This window comes from Hyperolius riggenbachi, chromosome 10, assembly GCF_040937935.1.
Source record: "Hyperolius riggenbachi isolate aHypRig1 chromosome 10, aHypRig1.pri, whole genome shotgun sequence".
Taxonomy (NCBI): Eukaryota; Metazoa; Chordata; class Amphibia; order Anura; family Hyperoliidae; genus Hyperolius; species Hyperolius riggenbachi.
Genome location: NC_090655.1, coordinates 262,800,933 through 262,821,745, shown reverse-complemented (window position 1 = coordinate 262,821,745; position 20,813 = coordinate 262,800,933). Strand labels below are relative to the sequence as shown.

The 20,813-nt window shown below is 47.1% G+C and overlaps 1 pseudogene; it reads right to left on the bottom strand.

Annotated features, from left to right (window-relative positions):
* LOC137537150 (zinc finger protein 208-like) overlaps window positions 1-20,813 on the bottom strand; it is a 486,444-nt pseudogene that overhangs the window by 348,837 nt on the left and 116,794 nt on the right.

Genomic DNA, 20,813 nt, shown 5'->3' with positions numbered 1-20,813 from the left:
ACGTTTTCATACGATTTTTCCTTGCAAAATACACAGAATACCCAGAACTCTTCCATACTGCTCAGTGCATTGCTTTGTTAAAGTCCCTGAACTGAGGTGACATGAAGAGATGAACATGGGGTACATATAGTTCTAAGCTTAGTTAGAACTTGTCTGCATTTACTTTTTATATTTTCTATTGCAAGCCTAATAAACCAGGTGCTTTATCTATGCAAAAGAGGCAGGATCTGCATACACATGTAGCCAAATAGAAGCCAAAACCCTTTTATCTGGCTGAGCAAACTCTCCTGATAACAGGAGAGTGCTGATGTGTTTTTTTTTTTTTTTTTTTGAGCGCTGAATGAATCAGATTTGACATCACACTGATATGGCTTTATTGTGACAGGCTTCTTCAAAATGTCTCATATAGCATGTTGGGGATATCACAATAAAGCCATATCAGTGTGATGTCAAATCTGATTCTGTTATCAGGAGTGTTTGCTCAGCCAGATTAAAGTGTTTTGGCTTTTATTTGGCTACATGTGTATGCAGATCCTGCCTCTTTTGGAAAGATAAAGCACCTGGTTTATTAAGCTTGTAATAGAAAATTTAAAAAGTAAATGCAAACAAGTTCTAACTATGCTTAGAACTATATGTACTCATCATGTCACCTCAATTCAAGGACTTTACCAGACCAATACACTGAGTTATTATGGTGATATCTCCAACATGCTATATGAGACATTTTAACCACATAAGGACCACAGTCTTTTCGCCCCTTAAGGACCAGAGACTTTTTTTCCATTCAGACCAATGCAGTTTTAACGGTTTATTGCTCGGTCATACAACCTACCACCTAAATGAATTTTCCCTCCTTTTCTTGTCCCTAATACAGCTTTCTTTTGGTGCTATTTGATTGCTGCTGTGATTTTTAGTTTTTATTTTATTCATCAAAAAAGACATGAATTTTATCAAAACAAATTTTTAACTTTCTGTGCTGACATTTTTCAAATAAAGTAAAATTTCTAGATACATTTTTGTCCAAATTTATTCTGCTACATGTCTTTGATAAAAAAAAAATCCAATATGTGTATATTTATTGGTTTGGGTAAAAGTTATAGCGTTTACAAACTATGGTGCCAAAAGTGAATTTTCCCATTTTGAAGCATCTCTGACTTTTCTGAACACCTGTCATGTTTCATGAGGTGCTAAAATTCCAGGATAGTATAAATACCCCCCAAATGACCCCATTTTGGAAAGAAGACATCCCCAAAGTATTCACTAAGAGGCATGGTGAGTTCATAGATTTTATTTTTTGTCACAAGTTAGCGGAAAATGACACTTGGAAACTTTTTTTTTTTTTTGTTTCAATTTCTGCTAACTTGTGACCAAAAAAAAATGAAATCTGCCACGGACTCACCGTGCCCCTCTCTGAATTCCTTGGGGTGTCTACTTTCCAAAATGGGGTCATTTGCGGGGTGTGTTTACTGTCCTGGCATTTTGGGGGGTGCTAAATTGTAAGCACCCCTGTAAAGCCTAAAGGTGCTCATTAGACTTGGGGCCCCTTAGCGCACCTAGGCTGCAAAAAATGGGTCACACATGTGGTATCGCCGTACTCTAGAGAAATAGTATAATGTGTTTCGGGGTGTATTTTTACACATACCCATGCTGGGTGGGAGAAATGTCTCTGTAAATTAGATTTTTTTTTATTTTTTTTCACACACAATTGTCCATTTACAGAGAGATTTCTCCCATCCAGCATGGATATGTGTAAAAATACACCCCGAAACACTTTATACTACTTCTCCTGAGTACGGCGATACCACATGTGTGGCACTTTTTTTGCACCCTAACTGCGCTAAGGGGCCCAAAGTCAAATGAGTACCTTTAGGATTTCACAGGTCATTTTGAGGCATTTGGTTTCTAGACTACTCCTCACGCTTTAGGGCCCCTAAAATGCCAGGGCAGTATAGGGACCCCACAAATAACCCCATTTTAGAAAGAAGACACCCCAAGGTATTCCGTTAGGAGTATGGTGAGTTCATAGAAGATTTTATTTTTTGTCACAAGTTAGCGGAAATAGATTTTTACTGGTTTTTTTTTTTTTGACAAAGGGTCATTTTCCGCTAACTTGTGACAAAAAAATAAAATGTTCTATTAACTCACCATACTCCTAAAGGAGTACCTTGGGGTGTCTTCTTTCTAAAATGGGGTCATTTGTGAGGTTCCTATACTGCCCTGGCATTTTAGGGGCCCTACACCCTGAGGAGTAGTTTTGAAATAAAATGTCTCAAAATGACCTGTAAAATCCTAAAGGTACTCATAGGACGTTGGGCCCCTTAGCGCACCTAGGCTGCAAAAAAGTGTCACACGTGTGGTATCGCCGTACTCCAGAGAAGTAGTATAATGTGTTTTGTGGTGTATTTTTTACATATACCCATGCTGGGTGGGAGAAATATCTCTGTAAATGGACAATTGTGTACTACTTCTCCTGAGTACGGCGATACCACATGTGTGACACTTTTTTGCAGCCTAGGTGCGCTAAGGGGCCCAACGTCCTATCCACAGGTCATTTGGAGGCATATGGTTTCTAGACTACCCACGGTTTAGGGCCCCTAAAATGCCAGGGCAGTATAGGAACCCCACAAGTGACCCCATTTTAGAAAGAAGACACCCCAAGGTATTCCGTTAGTTTTATGGTGAGTTCATAGAAGATTTTATTTTTTTGTCACAAGTTAGCGGAAATTGATTTTTTTTTTTTTTCACAAAGTGTCATTTTACACTAACTTGTGACAAAAAATAAAATCTTCTATGAACTCACCATACTCCTAACGGAATACCTTGGGATGTCTTCTTTCTAAAATGGGGTCACTTGGGGTTCCTATACTGCCCTGGCATTTTAGGGGCCCAAAACCGTGAGGAGTAGTCTGGAAACCAAATTCCTCAAAATGACTGTTCAGGGGTATAAGCATCTGCAAATTTTGATGACAGGTGGTCTATGAGGGGCCGAATTTTGTGGAACCGGTCATAAGCAGGGTGACCTCTTAGATGACAGGTTGTATTGGCACTGGGTGCAGGAAGCACAGGATGTTCTCAAATCGTGACCTGGACATGGCAGCAGAGAACATGGGCATGTGATGTATTGGGTGCGTAGACCAATAAGACCGCAATACATTCTTTTTGACTAGACCCATGTTAAGGAGAAGGCCCCAAAAAATATTACGTTCGGAAACTTAGAGTGGTTTCCACCGAAAAGGCTGGGCATGGTAGCTTCTTGGATTGGCGGTTGCGTATTGTGTGGCATAACGGTTGGTCTCAGCCACAATTAAGTCGTAGAGACCAGCAGTGATCAGAAAAAAAATTCTGTCACTGCGGTGGGGCGGGTGAGGGTTTGGCTGGGTGATCAGAAGCCCGCAGGGGGCAGATTAGGGCCTGATCTGATGGATAGGAGTGCTAGGGAGTGACAGGAGGTGATTGATGGGTGTCTCAGGGGGTGATTAGAGGGGAGAACAGATGTAAATAATGCACTGGAGAGGTGTTCAGGCGGGGTCTGAGGGTGTGGGGGGGTGTTTGGGTGCCCACAGGGGGCAGTTTTAGGGTCTGATCTGATGGGTAGCAGTGACAGGTGGTGATGGGGTAATTGATAGGTGATCAGGGTGTGATTAGAGGGGAGAATAGATGCAAGCAATGTACTGGCGAGGTGATCAGGGCTGGGGTCTGAGGGCGTTCTAAGGGTGTGGGCGGGTGACTGGGTGCCCAAGGGGCAGGTAGGGGTCTGATCTGATGGGTAGCAGTGACAGGGGGTGATTGATGGGTGTTCAATGGGTGATTAGAGGGGAGAACAGATGTAAACAATGCACTTTGGAGGTGATCTGAGGGGTAGGTCTGCGGGCGATTTGAGCATGTGGGTGGGTGATCAGATGCCCGCAAGGGGCAGGTCAGGGTCTAATCTGATGGGTGGCAGTGACAGGGGGTGATTGATGGGTGATTAGTGGGTGATTTTACAGGGGAAAAAAGATGTATACAGTACACCGGGGGGGGGGGGGGTCTGAGGGCGTTCTGAGTGTGTGGGCGGGTGATTGGGAGCCAAAGGGACAGGTTAGGCTCTGATCTGATGGGTAGCAGTGACAGGTGGTAACGGGGTGATTGATGGGTGATCACTGGGGGTTTTGAGGGAAGAACAGATGTAAACATTGCACTTTGGAGGTGATCTGAAGGTGGGTCTGCGGGCGATCTGAGCATGTGGGTGGGTGATCAGATGCCCGCAAGGGGCAGGTTAGGGTATGATCTGATGGGTGGCAGTGACAGGGGGTGATTGATGGGTGATTGACAGGCGATTGACAGATGATCAGTGGGTGAGTACAGGGGAGGATAGATGTATACAGTACACGGGGGGGGGGGGGGTCTGGGGGGGATATAATGGTGTGGGGGTGATCAGGAGCCCCCAGGGGGCAGTTTAGGACCAGATCTGAAAAACAGTGTTGACAGATAGTGACAGGGAGTGATTGATGGGTGATTAGGGGGGTGATTGGGTGCAAACAGGGGTCAGGGGGGTGGTCTGAGGGGTGCTGTGGGCGATCAGAGGGCAGGGGGAGCAGGATCAGTGTGCTTGGGTGCATACTAGGGTGGCTGCAGCCTGCCCTGGTGGTCCCTCGATCACTGGGACCACCAGGGCAGGAGGCAGCCTGTATAATATGCTTTGTATACATTACAAAGTGTATTATACGCTTCTTATACGGCGATCGTGGGGTTAATAACCCGCCAGTGCTCCCGTATGGCCGGCGAGTTATCGCGCCAGATGGGCGGAGCCTATTGGTGGCGGCAGATTGCGTCACCAGTGACGCGATCCCCGCATAGCCACACAAACCCGCAGGTTAGCCTATCGGCTGACAGCAGTACTTAAGTGGTTAAAGAAGCCTGTCACAATAAAGCTTTTTAAGGAGAAGAAATACACTGCAGTGTCGGTTTAGAATCAGAATCAGAATCTTTTATTTCGCCAAGCACGACTGGGTCGTGCCCGGAATTGGGTTTGGCAAGTACAGGGTTAGGTGAGAACGAGCAGGACATAACGATACATGTATCTAAGCAGACAATATACAGACAATATAAAGGGTACAGTTACAGCATTTGAACACATTTGAACACGTATATATGAAGCGTGCAGCCGTGCGGTCAGGCTGGGTGCTACCAGACATCCTGTCGTGGTAGGATGAGGAGGGATCTAAGAGTTCTAAGAGTTCAGATAATTTACGGCTGAGGAGAAGAAACTGTTCCTGTGTCTTGTGGTCCTGGTGTAGATGGATCGGAATCTCCGGCCTAGGGGGAGCCTACTAAAGAAGCGGAAACCTGGGTGGGACGGGTCATTAGCGATTTTTTTGAGCTCTGGAGCGCAGTCTAGAGTTGAAGATCTGGTCGAGAGAGGGGAGTGGTTTCCCGATGATTCTCTCCGCTGATCTGATGACCCTCTGCAGTTTGTGTCTGTCGCTGGCGGAGGATCCAGCATACCAGACCAGGATGGAGGAGCAAAGGACAGATTCAATTGTGGCAGTGTAGAAGCTCGTCAGAAGCTCGCGGGCCATACCGAACTTCTTTAGTTGGCGTAGGAAAAATAGCCTCTGCTGGGCTTTTTTCTGGGTTGAGGTAGTGTTGGCTTTCCACGTCAGGTCCTTAGAGATTGTCGTGCCAAGGAGGCGTGCACAGGGGACGTTCTCAACTACCGTGCCATCAATGCTAATCGGGGGTGGGGTGGTGGCGCGTTTCCTAAAATCGACAATCATCTCAACCGTTTTTGTAGTGTTGAGGACCAGCCCGTTCTCCCTACACCAGTGCCAAATTCTGTCAATCTGATGGCGATACTCCTGCTCATCATTACCAGAGATGAGGCCAACGATGGTGGTGTCGTCAGCGAACTTGAGGACTTTGACGGAGTCCACGGTGGACCTGCAATTGTTAGTGTATAGGGAGAATAGGAACGGCGACAGTACGCAACCTTGGGGGGCCCCTGTATTGGTGGTCCTTGGTTGAGAGATGATAGTGTCCAGCTTGACGGCCTGGGATCTATTACTTAGGAAGTCCGTGATCCAGAGGCGGAGGGTGGGGTGGACTCCGAGGGCAGCAAGATTTTCTTGAAGTATTAGGGGGCTGATGGTGTTAAACGCCAAGCTAAAGTCGAGTAGAAGGATCCTGGCGTATGAGTCAGGTCTGTCCAGGTGTTCATTTACAAGCTCCAGGCAGATATTTATGGCGTCGTCAGTAGACCTGTTTGCTCTATATGCAAACTGAAACGGGTCCAGCAGGTATTCGGTTGATTGCTTGAGGAAAGGCAAAACCAAGCTTTCAAAGGCTTTCATGATGACCGAGGTGAGAGCCACCGGCCTGAAATTGTTGAGGTCTGAGACACCCTGTTTTTTGGGGACCGGGATGATTGTGGACCTCCTTGAAGCAAGCAGGGACCCTGCCTTCCTGTATGGACTTGGTGAAGATGGATGAGAGAATGGGAGCAAGCTGCTGTGCGCAGGTTTTCAGACAGGCTGGTGACACTCCATCTGGGCCTGAGGCTTTCCTTGCATTAATCCCTGACAGGTGTTTCCTGACGTCATCCTCGCACACCGCTAGGGGGGGTGGGCTCGGATGTGGTGGTTCTAAGTCAGAGGAGGTGGCCGGAGGCTCTGGGGACCTTGCTGGATTCTCAAATCTGCAATAGAACTCGCTGAGGTTCTCAGCGAGCTCGGTGCTGGGAGTTGCATGCTGCGGAGGGGGCTTGTAGTTCGTGGCAGCCTTGAGCCCCTTCCAGACAGTTCGTGTGTCTCTAGAGGAGAGGTTCTGTTCCAGTTTTACAGCGTAGTTCTTTTTGGCGGCCCTCAGTTCCTTGTTTAGGGTGTTTTTTGCCCTCCTATACTCCTCCTGGTTGCCAGACTTGAACGCCAGTTCCTTGCTTCAGCGCAGATGCCGAAGTTTATTGGAGAACCAGGGTTTGTCATTCGGGTAGTGTTTGCGAATTTTTATTGGTACACACTGCTCCTCTCAAAAACTGATGTACGAGGATACAACGTCTGCCCACTCATCTAAGTTCGGTGTTTCCAGAGCCTTCCAGTTCGTGCAGTCGAAGCAGGCTTGAAGTTGTAGTTTAGCCTCCTCCGACCAGACTTTGCTGGATCTTAGGACTGGTTTTGCAGTTTCCAGGCGTCTCCTGTAGGTGGGTATCAGGTGAATGATGCAGTGGTCCGATGAGCCCAGTGCAGCTCGTGGGGTTGCCTTGTAGGCATCTTTCAGGACCGTATAGCAGTGGTCCAGAGTGTTGGCGTTCCTGGTGGGGCAGGTGACGTGCTGGTGGTAGCGCGGAAGTTCATGGCGAAGGTTGGCCTTGTTGAAGTCCCCTAAGATAATGAATAACGAGTCCGGAAGGGACGACTCCCACTGTGTGATGGTGTCGCTGAGCACGCTCAGGGCCGTTTTGACATCAGCGTCAGGAGGAATGTACACCCCAACAAGGACATAGGAGGAAAATTCCCTGGGTGAGTATACGGGTCTGCAGTTAACCAGAAGGAGTTCCAGATCAGGAGAGCATCTCTTGGCAAGAACAGAGGTGTTGGGGCACCAGGCAGAGCTGATGTAGAAGCAGATGCCACCCCCCTTTTTTTTCCCCGAGAGCGCGCTGTTGCGGTCTGCCCGGATGATGCTGAAGCCATGGAGATGGAGAGCACTGTCGGGGATGTTGTCGTGCAGCCATGATTCTATGAAGCAGAGGACTGGGGTGTTGCTGCGTAGTTCCCTCTTGTTGCTGAGGAGCCGCAGTTCATCCAACTTGTTTGGGAGAGAGCAGACATTTGCCAGGAGGACAGCGGGGATGGCTGATCGCAGTCCTTTCCTTAAGTCTCACATGGGCTCCGGCACGACAGCCTCTCCGTCGCTGGCCCCAGCGGGGCCCTGACCCAGGGGCAGTGATTTTTTGGACGTGGCTCCATACAGAGTCAAACAGGAGTCTGTCCTCTGGGTGCAGGGCTGCACTGGGCTCCCATTTTAGGAGCTGTGATCTGGTGTAGGTGATGCGTGTGAGTTGAGGGGGCATGGGAGGCATGGGTGTAGGGTCGACTCACGGTCGCTGCGGTCCCATTCGATACTTGTTCAACCAGTAGTCGTGCACTACAGTCCCTCCTGTGAGCCGCACAAAAACAGCCGTCCCTTGTGTGATGCCATACAAACCATCACATGAGCAGTGCAATACAGTCCATCACATGGCAGTGCAATACAGTCCATCACATGGCAGTGCAATACAGTCCATCACATGAGCAGTGCAAAAACGGTCACTCACAAAATGCAGTGCAATACGGTCGCTCACTGGTGCAGTGCAATACGGTCCATCCCCAGTGCGGTGCAATACAGTCCATCACCAGTGCAGTGCAATACAGTCCATCACCAGTGCAGTGCAATACAGTCCATCACCAGTGCAGTGCAATACAGGTCAACACATGAGCAGTGCAATACAGGTCAACACATGAGCAGTGCAATACGGACCATTTCATGAGCAGTGCAATACAGTCCCTCAAGTGCGCAGTGCAATCTGGACCATCATGTGGAGTGCAATACAGCCTACCCAGTGGCAGTGCAGTGCAATCAAAACAGTCCCATCCAGTCCCATCATCGCATGGGATTTGGGCCCAGCGAGCAGAGCTCTCACCTGGTGGTTGGCTGCAGCGTCCTGGCAGCAGTGGTGGGGTGGCTGGAGCGGAGACTCCCTGCCTAAAGAGGAGGCCAGGGTACGTGTACTGTAGCGGTGCAGCCTGGCACGTTGGCTGTGGTGGAGCAGAGGTTCAGCTAGCAGCGGACCACCTTACTTCTGCGGCCCCGTGCAGAAGCCACAGCCAGTGGTAGAGGCAGGTCGCCCGGCGGTATTGCAGAGGGAGCAGCGCGGCAGGAGGCCGTGCTGCCCGGGAGGTGTCGGCTGCTCAGCTGTGCTGGTCCTGGCGGAGTTCCGCGTCCCCCTTGCTACTGCGGCCGCGTTTAGAGGCCACAGCCGGTGGAAGAGGCAGGTCGCCCGGCGAAATTGCAGAGGGAGCAGCGCGGCAGGAGGCCGTGCTGCCCGGGAGGTGTCGGCTGCTCAGCTGTGCTGGTCCTGGCGGAGTTCCGCGTCCCCCTTGCTACTGCGGCCGCGTTTAGAGGCCACAGCCGGTGGAAGAGGCAGGTCGCCCGGCGGAATTGCAGAGGGAGCAGCGCGGCAGGAGGCCGTGCTGCCCGGGAGGTGTCGGCTGCTCAGCTGTGCTGGTCCTGGCGGAGTTCCGTGCGGCTGGTCCTGGCGGAGTTCCGTTCGGCAGGAAAGGCAGTGGCATCCAACGCGTAGCAGGGAGGCAGGGTGAGCCGATGGAGAGGGGGGTCACCGGTGCGGGCAGACGGGCGGCTGTGTGGTCGGGTTGCTGGGACCACGTGGAGCCGAGCCGGTGGTCGGGTGACTGGGGCCACGTGGAGCCTGGCCGACTGATGGACCTCCACAAACAGCAAGGTCCACAGCCGAGCTCACAGAAAGACCAGGTGGAAGAAGTAGAGGGGAAAAAAAGAAGGAAAAAGGAGCAAAAGGAGCACAAAAACGAAAAGTTCCAGGAGCCCTGTGAGCCGAGGCGCCATCTTGCGAAAGGACTTCCCACATATATCTTCTGCTGAGTGTCAATGATGTGATTGTTCAGATAACCAGAGCACACAGTGGAGAACATACCCTGACAGTAGACACCCCTAGAAGCCCTTATATCGCATCCAGCACCATAGTGCCACTGCCTGCTGCTTTGCTATCCACATCTACAAGCTGCATAATGTCACATATGAAGTCATTGTGCACATCCCAACCAGGGAATGCTTGATTCAAGAAATCACTGTCTAATACTTCTGTGCAAAACCAGGGATCCTTAGTGACATTTACTGCAGTAACCAAGTAAGCTAACCAACCATTCATCAGTGTGACCTCTTATCTGGTGACTCCTCTACCTGGTGAAATGCCTCTGTACCTGTGCCATGCTCAGACCAGACAACTAATGTCAGTTAGGGCATGACAGGAGGTTGGAGTGGAGCTGTAAGCTCCGGGCACAGTACATAGACATAAAATCAAATGTACACAAAACAAGATGCCCTAAAATTACCATACTTGTAACATTTCTAATGGAAATACAGCTCTCTGTAGCTCTATATTCTGTTTTCGTTCGCCCTCACTGCTATTGCCTCCAATCCCATAGGAGCACTCCTGATGATGGCGGGAAGCCGAAACTGGTTGGGCTCAGAGCGGGCACTATTCCTGAGCACCTTGCATGCTTAACGTAGTACTACTCAAGTGGGGAGTGATTGATTACCGCTGGTGGATCCTTAGTGGATTAGGACCCCCAGATGTGAGTGACATACCCAGGAATTCATCACATTTAACCTCTTGTGGACCAGAGGTTTATACCCCCCCAGTGACCAGGCCATTTTTTACAATTCAGCACGTCACAACTTTAACAGTTTATTGCTCGGGCATACAACTTAGCACCCAAATGAATTTTATCTCCTTTTCTTCCCACTAATAGAGCATTCTTTTGGTGGTATTTGTGGTACTAGTTTCAGTTATATTTTTAAATAATCAAAAAAAACCTGTATTTAAAAAAAAAAAAAAAAAAAAAAAAAAACCCTCCCTCCCCCGATAAATTGGCCCTAGACTAAGATACATTCACTACACTAATCATATATAGACATATGCCTATGATGGGGATTAGATTGAGAGCCCATCCCAGGTGCAGTGAAGTGACAAGGCTATACTCTGTGCAGCACTGCTTAAGATGTCAGTGCTATATAAATAATTTTCATTATATAAATACAAAAAACAGCCTGCCAGCGCTGATTAGCCGTTGGCAGGCTGATTGCTGTGACCCGCTGTTTACAGTGATGGGAGTTTGTGTGAGCTGTCGTCAGATCTTGCTCCTCACGAGATGACTCCATATGGTGGCGTGGAGGAACAACAGAGCCACTCTACCGATGCCAATGTGCGTAAGGAGGTTGGCAAGAGGTTAATCTATCTTCATAATGGATGACTGGATAGCTTGTTAATGAGGGGACAAATAAAAGGGCTTAGTATAGTATTAATCATTTTAAAGCGTATTAAAAGCACTCACAGTTCTGGATTTCAAGGCCAGCACAGTACAACTGAAGTAATTCTAAAAAGGTGATATCTAATGCTGTGCTAACTGAAGAAAATGCTTGGGTGTGTTCCAACAGGAACAAACAACCCATTTAACCCTTTCGGGACCAGCTGCCTAGTCCCCCTTAAGGACCTGGCGATTTTGCATGGGTAGGTGCGTTGGGGGGGGGGGGTTTGGGGTTCAGGCATATTCCGTATACAGGGAAACAAAAAAGTAATAATATCCTCTCAGGTGTGCCACAACACCTACATATACTTTATACTGATAAAAGGATATATGTAGCAAAAAACTGAAGAAACTTGAGGAGTTTATATGCAAAAATAGAAAAGATTTTTATTGAAGACAGCACTTAGACAGCAAAAATATATTTATAAAAATTATCTGTCAGAGAACATTTTTCTGAGCAGAGACTGGCAAAAATGCATCAGTTGTTAACATCAAGATTAGTGTAGTTGTGCAAATTGAGGCGACAACGTCGACTTGTTTCGGGATAGACCCTTCACCAGGCCTCCACAAATAGAGACAAATCTAAAAACAATAAATATAAGAACATTTAAACCATATGGTAATGGAATACAACTGGAAAGTGAAACATGATAGCTGGTGAACAGAATTAGAAAGTGAGTGTAAGTGAAAACAGTAGCAGAGAGCACCAACAGAGTGACAAAATTAATGAACCCATATTGTTGTAGTGAGAACCCAAAGAGAAAATACATGAAGCCAGGTATAACCACCTATAAAATTATAAATATACTCTATCACTAAACTGATACAAAAAGACCAGTAACCAGATCACATAAAGCGACCAAACAGTGACCATGGAGATTAATACAAACATGGCTGGATAGTGTAATGGTTAAGGGCTCTGCCTCTGACACAGGAGACCTGGGTTCAAATCTTGGCTCTGCCTGTTCAGTAAGCCTGAACCTATTCAGTAGGAGACCTTCGGCAAGTCTCCCTAACACTGCTACTGCCTATAGAGCGCGTCCTAGTGGCTGCAGCTCTGGCGCTTTGAGTCCACCAGAAGAAAAGCACGATATAAATGTTCTGTGTTTGTTTGTTTGTTAATTACTATCAGGAGCGTGCCTTTAATGCCTTAACAATGGAACAGGAAACATCAAAAATTACATTGCCATAAAGAGAAAAGACAACAGTGCGATTGCCATGGAGCTCAATACAAATCATGGGCTAGAAGCAGTTCCACAAGTCTATCTATATTTACAATACAGCAGTTATCTAAGCAACGATTAGTTACTACTTACTCATCCAATTTTCAAACACGGGAACCACACAAGGCAGGAGCTTGGAGAAGCATGGCAACTGAGATGAATTGCACAAGGGTTTAAATACCCATAACTCCACCCAAAGGGGCTAGACCCAAAAATTCAGGAGCCAATCACCATCAAACATGACCAAATAAGGGGGGTCAGGCAGCCAGATCCCTGGTAGGGCTAAGCTGGGTATGGTGTCCCCAGTGTCCCCAGGTGTCCCCCGTATTGCAGGCAGCCTTTACTCACCTCCCAGGCTCCATCGATGAGCAGCTGTGGACCCCTCCGCTGTGTCCGGCATCCCCGCTCCTACTAATGTTATGTTCCGGGTTGCGGTTTGATGACGTCATTAAGCCAGGACCCGAAACTTATGTCAGAGCGAGCAGGGATGCCGGCCAAAACAGAAGGAAGCGCAGATTGCTGAGGAAAGTCAGGTAGGTGAGTGGATCCTCTTATTTCCTCCCCCCTGCTGCCGCAGCTCTAACAGTGATCACTACGATCCGCCGGCGATCGTAGTGATCACGTGATCAGGACCACTTCGCGATGGCTCCTGATCACTGAGGGGAGATGTCAGCTGTCATGTGACAGCTTAATCTCCCCTCTTGGGTGCGCACGATCGCGTCGGGAGTTGGAAACAGCAGGTGGCATAAATCTTATGCCGCATCAGCCTAGGGCAGCCACAAGTGCGGCATAGGATTTACCTACGGCGGTCTCGAAAAGGTTAAACTTGTTCAGTGGTACTCAAACCAAGCATATTGTTTGGAGACAGAGACACCAGTAAAGTATAAAATATATTTAAAAAAAAAAAAGTTTAAACGGGGGCAGTGGGGTTATACCTACCAAACTAGGGGCAAAGTACGAAAGAACCAACTATAACTAAAATGAATAGGGGCCAGAGCCCGGACAAGGTCCTCCAGCACCCAAGGCTGAGACACCAAAGTGCGCCACACAATCCCTGCCACCCCAGCCATCACACACTGATTGCTATTAGACTAAGGCCTCTTGCACACTGCAAGTGATTCCGATTCCGATTCCGCTTTTTAATCAGTTTTTACATCCAATTCAGATGCCGATTTGCAGTGTGAAGGGAGCAAACTGAAAATCGGAATCTGAATCTGATGTAAAAACTGATTAAAAAGCGGAATCTGAATCGGAATCACTTGCAGTGTGCAAGAGGCCTAAGAGTCACCACAGGGCCCACAACCTCCCCAACACCTTCATATCTAGTTATCTGGCTTGCAGTCACTGCTATGTATCCCCTTTTCTTATTTCTTTCTGCTTCAAACACAATTAGGAATGACAGCTGAATGAATTCTGCGCCCCCTCCTACACTGCGCCCTGAGGCTGGAGCCTCTCCAGCCTATGCCTCGGCCCGGCCCTGATAGGGGCATATACATGTGTATTAGTGTGCAGACTCACAGGCTATTATATGTCCTGCTTTTTGGCCATTATATGACATGCTTTTTATCTGTGCCCCTATTCATTTTAGTTACTGCCATAACTTATAACTTTCATTTATGGACTTCTTAGTATGATACTTGGTCTGTTTTGGTATTTTCTTTTATATTATAGTTGCTCCTTTTGTATTTTGCCTGAGGAAAGCAGGCTGTAGACCCGGGAAACGCATTGCAGTATTTTTAGTAGTAAGAAATAAGCATTTTGTGTTAAAATTGATTTGAATCTGTTGAGTCTTCTGTGGGGAGGTAAGTCCACCACTACCGCTGTTTTAAAGGGACTCCGAGCACCTCTCATGGGTATGCCTAGAGACTCCGACCAGTACTGCAAAGTACTTAAAGATGCATACCTTTCTGTAGCTTGTGCTCACCTCTTTCATTTGATGCCTGAATCACCTTTCTACACCAAATAGTTTTCATTCGATTTCAATTTAAAAATTGTGGCTGCCATCTTGGCTATGTTAGAACTTCTAGGTCACCCCTGTCTCCTCTGTTAGAGAAGTGCATCACTGAATGAAGCAGGAAGAGGAAGTGACACGCAGGGCCATTGCAAGAGGCTCCTCCAGAGGGGTCATACCATGACTTTGTTGGAAGTCGTCTGGCTTAAAGGCATGCCCATGAGAGGTGCTCAGAGTCCCTTCAAATTGTTTCTAATATATTTTACTTTACTGGCGCCTCTGTAACCAAACAACATGTTGACCCACTACTACAGAAAGCGACTTCCTAGCCTGAGAGGGGACAGGTGAATTTCCCCATCTGCCTTTACAGTGGTTGCCTTGGTAGTGACCCATCCTTGTGAGTAGTTTTCAGTAATAAATAATTTTTATATTCAACATACTACACTATTGTGAGCTCTCAATCTTCTCCCCTCCCTCCTCTATTCCTCATACCAAGCCTAGGAATGGGTGGAAGGGCACAGCCAATAACATGTCTAATAGTTTTTCTAGTCTAAATCCTTTACATTTATTTTTTGGGGGTTTATTTTTCATAAATTTGCCTTGCTATTTTATATTCAATTGGCATTTTCTGCATAATTGTGAAACTTTTACTTCTTGTATGACCTGAACCTATTCTGATACCAGAATGAAACTATCAGCCACTAAACCAAATTATATTTAAACACTGCAGTGTGTTTAAAATGCTGACAGAAATCTCACCCTGCAAGTCTCTCTGCTGTCATTATATTTTCTCAGTCCCCCAGGCTCTTTTCTGTGCCATTGCCAATGATCCTCCCACCTTCCTGTTTCCCACTGATTGGCTGAGCAGACTACTGCCTAGCTGAAACATTATCCTCTGCTCACTCCTGTTTACAAGCAAGGCTGAGGTGAGTTAAGGGAAGAAATAGCATCAGGATTTAGCCTGAAACTGTGGGCAAAAGACATGGTTCCCACCAGGAACAGAATTCTCTTTATTTACTATATAACATTCACTGAAATCAAAATGTGGACAGAACAATACATGTGTTACATAAGTAGATCAAGTATTTATCTACTTGTATATGTGTTTTTTTCCCTGGCATAGTATGGCTAATCCTCCTGCTTTAAGGCCTAGTTCACAGTGCTGAGTTGCTTTGTAGAATCATTCTGCATGTCAACTTACAGCCCATACAATGTATGGGCATGATTACAGTACTGCGCTGTAACTGATCACGTTATTCTAACTTACTGCATGCCAAGTGTATGGCCAGTCTGTATTGCAGCGCACACTCGTTATAACACTTTTGCTATGCAACTGACCTCTGTGAATCCAGCCGGAGACAAGTAAGAGTAATATTGTATACTAGTCACTTAGCCCGCCTGTCAGATAACAGGCGCTAGGGTTGCAACATCAGTGCGCCCGGCCGCACTCCCACCGCGCGCACCAACGGCCGCCTGTCCCCGCCCTCCTCCTGTCGGCTACACATGCGCAGTAGCTGAAAAACACAGACAGGAGGGGGTTGACGCAGGGACAGTTGGGGTTTATTATATAGGATCTATAAAGTAATATGCAAAGTAATGTGATTTTTTTTCTCAATTCTTAAAACTGTGTTTTTTGGGAGAAAAATTTAAAGAAAATAAAGAAAATGTGTTTTAGTTTTAAATGTTGGCATGCTACATACCAAAGTAAAGCCCAACAAAAGAACTTTACAATGACACATTGTCCAGGTTTCTACCTCAACTGGAAATTGTAATTTAGTATTTCAGGATGCAGCAAATTTAAGATTTAAAAAAATATAAAAAATCAATAAATCGTAACTTTTGAACGGCAGGCCAAAAACATGTTTTTAATGGTTTCTATGCATAATTCTACAAGAAAGCTAAATACACCAAGTGTCATCAAAGACCGACAGTCCAAATCAGTGTGTTGATTTTGTTAGAGGTTTAACAACATTATAATCTAATGTGGAAATGAACAGAGGCGCCAAAAGGATAAAAGTAGCTAAAACTTCTTTTTTTTTTTTTTTTTTAAACGGGGGAGGCTGTGGTGGACTTACCTCTTCCCAGCAGACACAAAAACAGGTTGATATTGTATCAACAAGCAAATTTATTTATATATACACTCCAAAAGGTCAAGGCAACACGTTTTGCAGGTGTGGCCCCACTTCATCAGGCAATAGGGGATGGGGCACACAGCTGTGGGCTAGAGGCAGAAGGCTCAGAAATAAGTTGCATTGGTACAATATACTGTATGTAAATTTATATGTAAAAAAATATTATCTAAACTGAAGTATTGTAAAGCAAACACAAGATGTCACTGTTTGTAAAATGATGCAATGATCTCTATACTATTGTGATTTTCTGTATTCGCTGTTCCTCTCTGTTCCAAGCACAGTGGTGTAGTGGTTAGCGGTTAGCGCTCTCGCCTTGCAGCACTGGGTCCCCGGTTCGAATCCCAGCCAGGTCAACATCTGCAAGGAATTTGTATGTTTTCCCCGTGTCTGCGTGGGTTTCCTCCGGGCACTCCTGTTTCCTCCCACATCCCAAAAACATACAAATAAGTTAATTGGCTTCTGCCTAAATTGACCCTAGACTATGATTCATGCACTACACGATACGTACATAGACATATGACTATAGTAGGGATTAGGTTGTGAGCCCCTCTGAGGGACAGTTAGTGACTAGACAATATACTCTGTACAGCGCTGTGTAATATGTCGGCGCTATATAAATACTTTAAATAAATAAGTAAGCTGTGTTACCTGATGGTTGTTTATGATTTATCTCTGCATGTTTTTCTTCAGTTAACAGTTCCAACTGGGTTCTTATCTGCGTGTACGGAGCACTCTGCTCCATCAGATTTGCTATGCATTGCCTCAGATGTGACCTCAGTATTAGGTAGCCTCCCTCTCCCAGTATAGATAGCCCATGAAGTGTAGGTAGCTAGATGGAGTTCGTATTAAAAAGCCGGGAGACTTGGGCACAGGATACAGCCGGTATATGGCTTATCCTGCTGCTGCACAAGTCCCGGCGGCGTTCATTTCTATTCCCCCTCCAGGTCCACGTGGATGGTAAGGAAATATGTAATTCGGCTTCCAGTGATTGCTGGTGGCCGAGTAACAGTGTTTTAAAAAGTAACTTCAGCTCCATCTTCTGATGGCCCCAAAGTTACTCCCTGTGCGCCGCTATAGCTGTAATTCCTATTACGGTCTATGGTGGTGCCGGCTGCGCCCAAATCTCCTGTGCTGGTCACAGCGTGTTCGGCTAGATGTGCCCCCCAGTATTAGGACACAGGCGCCGCCCCCGACCACCATATACGCAGAGTCACAAGTAATAGAGCATTTACTCTCCCTCTCTCTGCCAGCAACTATCTTCAGTTGCATCTATAGCCCCCTCTTTATGACTTTAGTGGCATCACCTAATAAGAGAAATGACGCTGTAGTCATAGAGGTGACGCGGTAGTCATAGAGGTGACGCTGAGTGTGGACGAGGAGAGAACCCAGTGCCAAGAGGTAAGTGAATACCTTCACAAGAACACTCCACTCACTACTCTGCAATCCCTGGGGGACGGGCATCTGGCCCCTATGTAGCGCCGCCACTGAACATGTATTATATATATGTTTATATGTTTCAAAAACTGAAATAAGGAGCATTTTCAGCATCTGTGATTGTGTAGATTAGAAGATCATGAGGCTCAATCTTGAACTGTGTGTGTGTGTGGTGGGGGAGGGGGGAGGGGGGGGGCAGCAGAGGCTCAGTGTAGACAAAAAGTTAGAGTGATGGCATCAACCTGTGTATTGACCAGTCATTCCCAATGTTGGCACAACACCATTAGTACAGAGTGCAGATCTTCCAGGCTGGTGGGTGGCAGGGACAGGTGTATCCCAACAGCTAACAGCTGTTCTGCCTGGTTAGTCACAGCGGTACGGTACAATCTGATCCATGGGAGAAGCCAGCTATATATACTTCTTGGGGCTGATGTGATCACGCCTCTCCACCAACAAGCACCCGCCCCCCATTGTCAAGGTCAATTAGGATCGAGAGCCATATAAGTGTGGAGTCGAGCTTAAGCCATGAATTCCTTCTACTGTTAGTTAAAGTGGATCCGAGATGAACTTTTACTCATTGCATAATTGTGTTCCTTTCCTATTGTTTATAGGGCATTCCTCAAGCCAAATACTTTTTTGTTTTAATACTCTAATTCCCTATAAACTAAACAAGCCTCGCCCACAGTTTTTCAGAGAGCCTTGGCAGTAGCGAGGGCTCATGGGAGCTCAGCCTGGGCAGCAGGAGGGGGAGGTATTACTAGCCTGAAATTTCAGAGGCAGAGGGGAGGAGGGAGGAGGAGGGGGGATTAGGTTTTTCTCACAGAAGATACAGATAAGCTTGCTGTGTGTAATGTTTTCAAACAACATGGCTGCTGTCATTGTATCACAGGAAGAAATAATCATATTCTATTAAAGTTGTTTGCAGCTAGATTTTCTGTGTAAACTATCTAAACTTTAGATAAGATATATAGACAAGTTACTTGTTATAGTTAGTTTTTCACCTCGGATCCGCTTTAAGATTACCCCTGTGACTCCGCCCACAATTACAACCCAGAATTACAAATCTGACAGGAGGTGCTGGGGGGAGGGGAGAGATAGTAGACCATATCATATCACAAGCTATCCGAATTGAGCTGTCAGTTGCCTCTGCATAAATACTGGGATTATCTATACTCTTCTGTTATAAACTAGGGATTTCTAGCTTTAGGCTGGTTTCACAGTGGGACGTTACAGGCGCACGTTAGAGCAGCCTGTAACGCAGCCCACCGCACAGTAATGAAAAATCAATGGGGCTGTTCACAGTGCCCACGTTGCGTTACATTGTAACGCTGCGTCACAAGACAGCGTACTGCATGCAGTACTTTAGACGTTAGACTGCTTGCACATGCTCAATAATGTTGTGGAGGAGCGGAGAGTGGCCAGGCACATGGCTAATTAATATGCACTGCACGTTGTGACGTGCAGTGTTTACTTCCTGGTGCGGCCGCTCTGTGCGGCGATTGGCCGGCGGGACCACGTGATGCCGCATGCGCACAAGAGTGCGCATCACGGCATCACTGACGCCAGAGTGAGCTGCACAACGCGGCTCACTCTGACGTCCAGATCCAGCACCACCAGGCGTTCCGTTAGGGGGACGTTATGCGACCTTAACGCCCCCTCTAACGCAACGTCCTGGTGTGAAATTAGCCTTAAGCTAACCCACGGTTCATCAATGACCTGAAACACAGGTGAGAATCTACAGAGGCATTCATGCAGAGGGAGAAGCACAAAGTTCTGGAATGGGTGACGTCACGGTCCCCGGGCATCATGGGAAATCTATGGGATGATATGAAGCAGGCTGTCCATGCTCAGCAGCCATCACATGTAACTGAGCTGGAGAGATTTTGTATGGAAGAATGGTGAGAAAAACCTCCATCCAGAATCCAGAGTCTCATAAAAGGCTTAGGAGACCTCTAGGGGCTGTTATATTTACAAAAGGAGGCTCAGCTTAGTACTGATACCATATCTCTGTTGGGGAGCCCACATTTCTGCACTTGTCTAATCTTGTTACAATACATAGTGCTTAGTATATCCTGTTACTCCGAATAATTTAATGTCAGAAATACTATTTTAATAGGGCAAGAAATATAGCCAAAGGAAGTTGCTACTTTAACCTTTTGTGGACCGGCAGCCTAACCCCCCTTAAGGACCAGGGCATTATACCTTGGGGGGTCAGGCCGCTGGATGCCTAGTATAGTTAGTCAGGCACTTGTGTCCCCAGTTTAGCCAGGTGTCCCCCGCATAGCCAGCAGTCTTTGCTTACCTCCCTGGGTCCTGCGATGAGCAGAGCTCTAGCCACCTCCGCTCTGGCCGGCATCCTTGCTCACACTGACTCTAAGTTCTGGGTCGCAGCTTGATGACGTCATCAAGCCGGGACACGTCTTTATAGTCAGAGCGAGTGAGGATGCCGGCCAGAGTGTAGGCATGTGACGATCGTCGGGGGAACGTCACTGCACAATAGTGATCACTACTATCGGCCGGCGACCGTAGTGATCATGTGATCAGGAGCTAATCGTGATGGCTCCTGATGACTGAGGGGAGATGTCAGCTGTCAAGTGACAGTTTAATTTCCCATCTCGGGTACGCACGATCGCGGTGGGACGCTTCGTTTGCGAGGATGTTGAATCTACGTCCAGTCAAAGCGGCAGCACCACCTGCTGGATGTAGATGAGTACTGCGTCGGTCCGCATTTGGTTAAAGAGGGTTGAAAGTCTATATAAATAATAATATTGGGGCGGAGTCAAGATGGCAGAGCAGTAAGACATGCGGCGCTGAGCTCCAGGCACCTTCACTTCGTTGATTGTGGCCGTACCTCTCTTGCCGGTGTTCCGGTAGCCACACAGCTCACGCTCCATACGCTGCACTGCACCGGTTGCCAGACCCTGAATTACTTCTCTCCGAATTGCAACAATTTGGACGACGGAATAGTATATAATGCCACTGGAAGTTTTGCGGC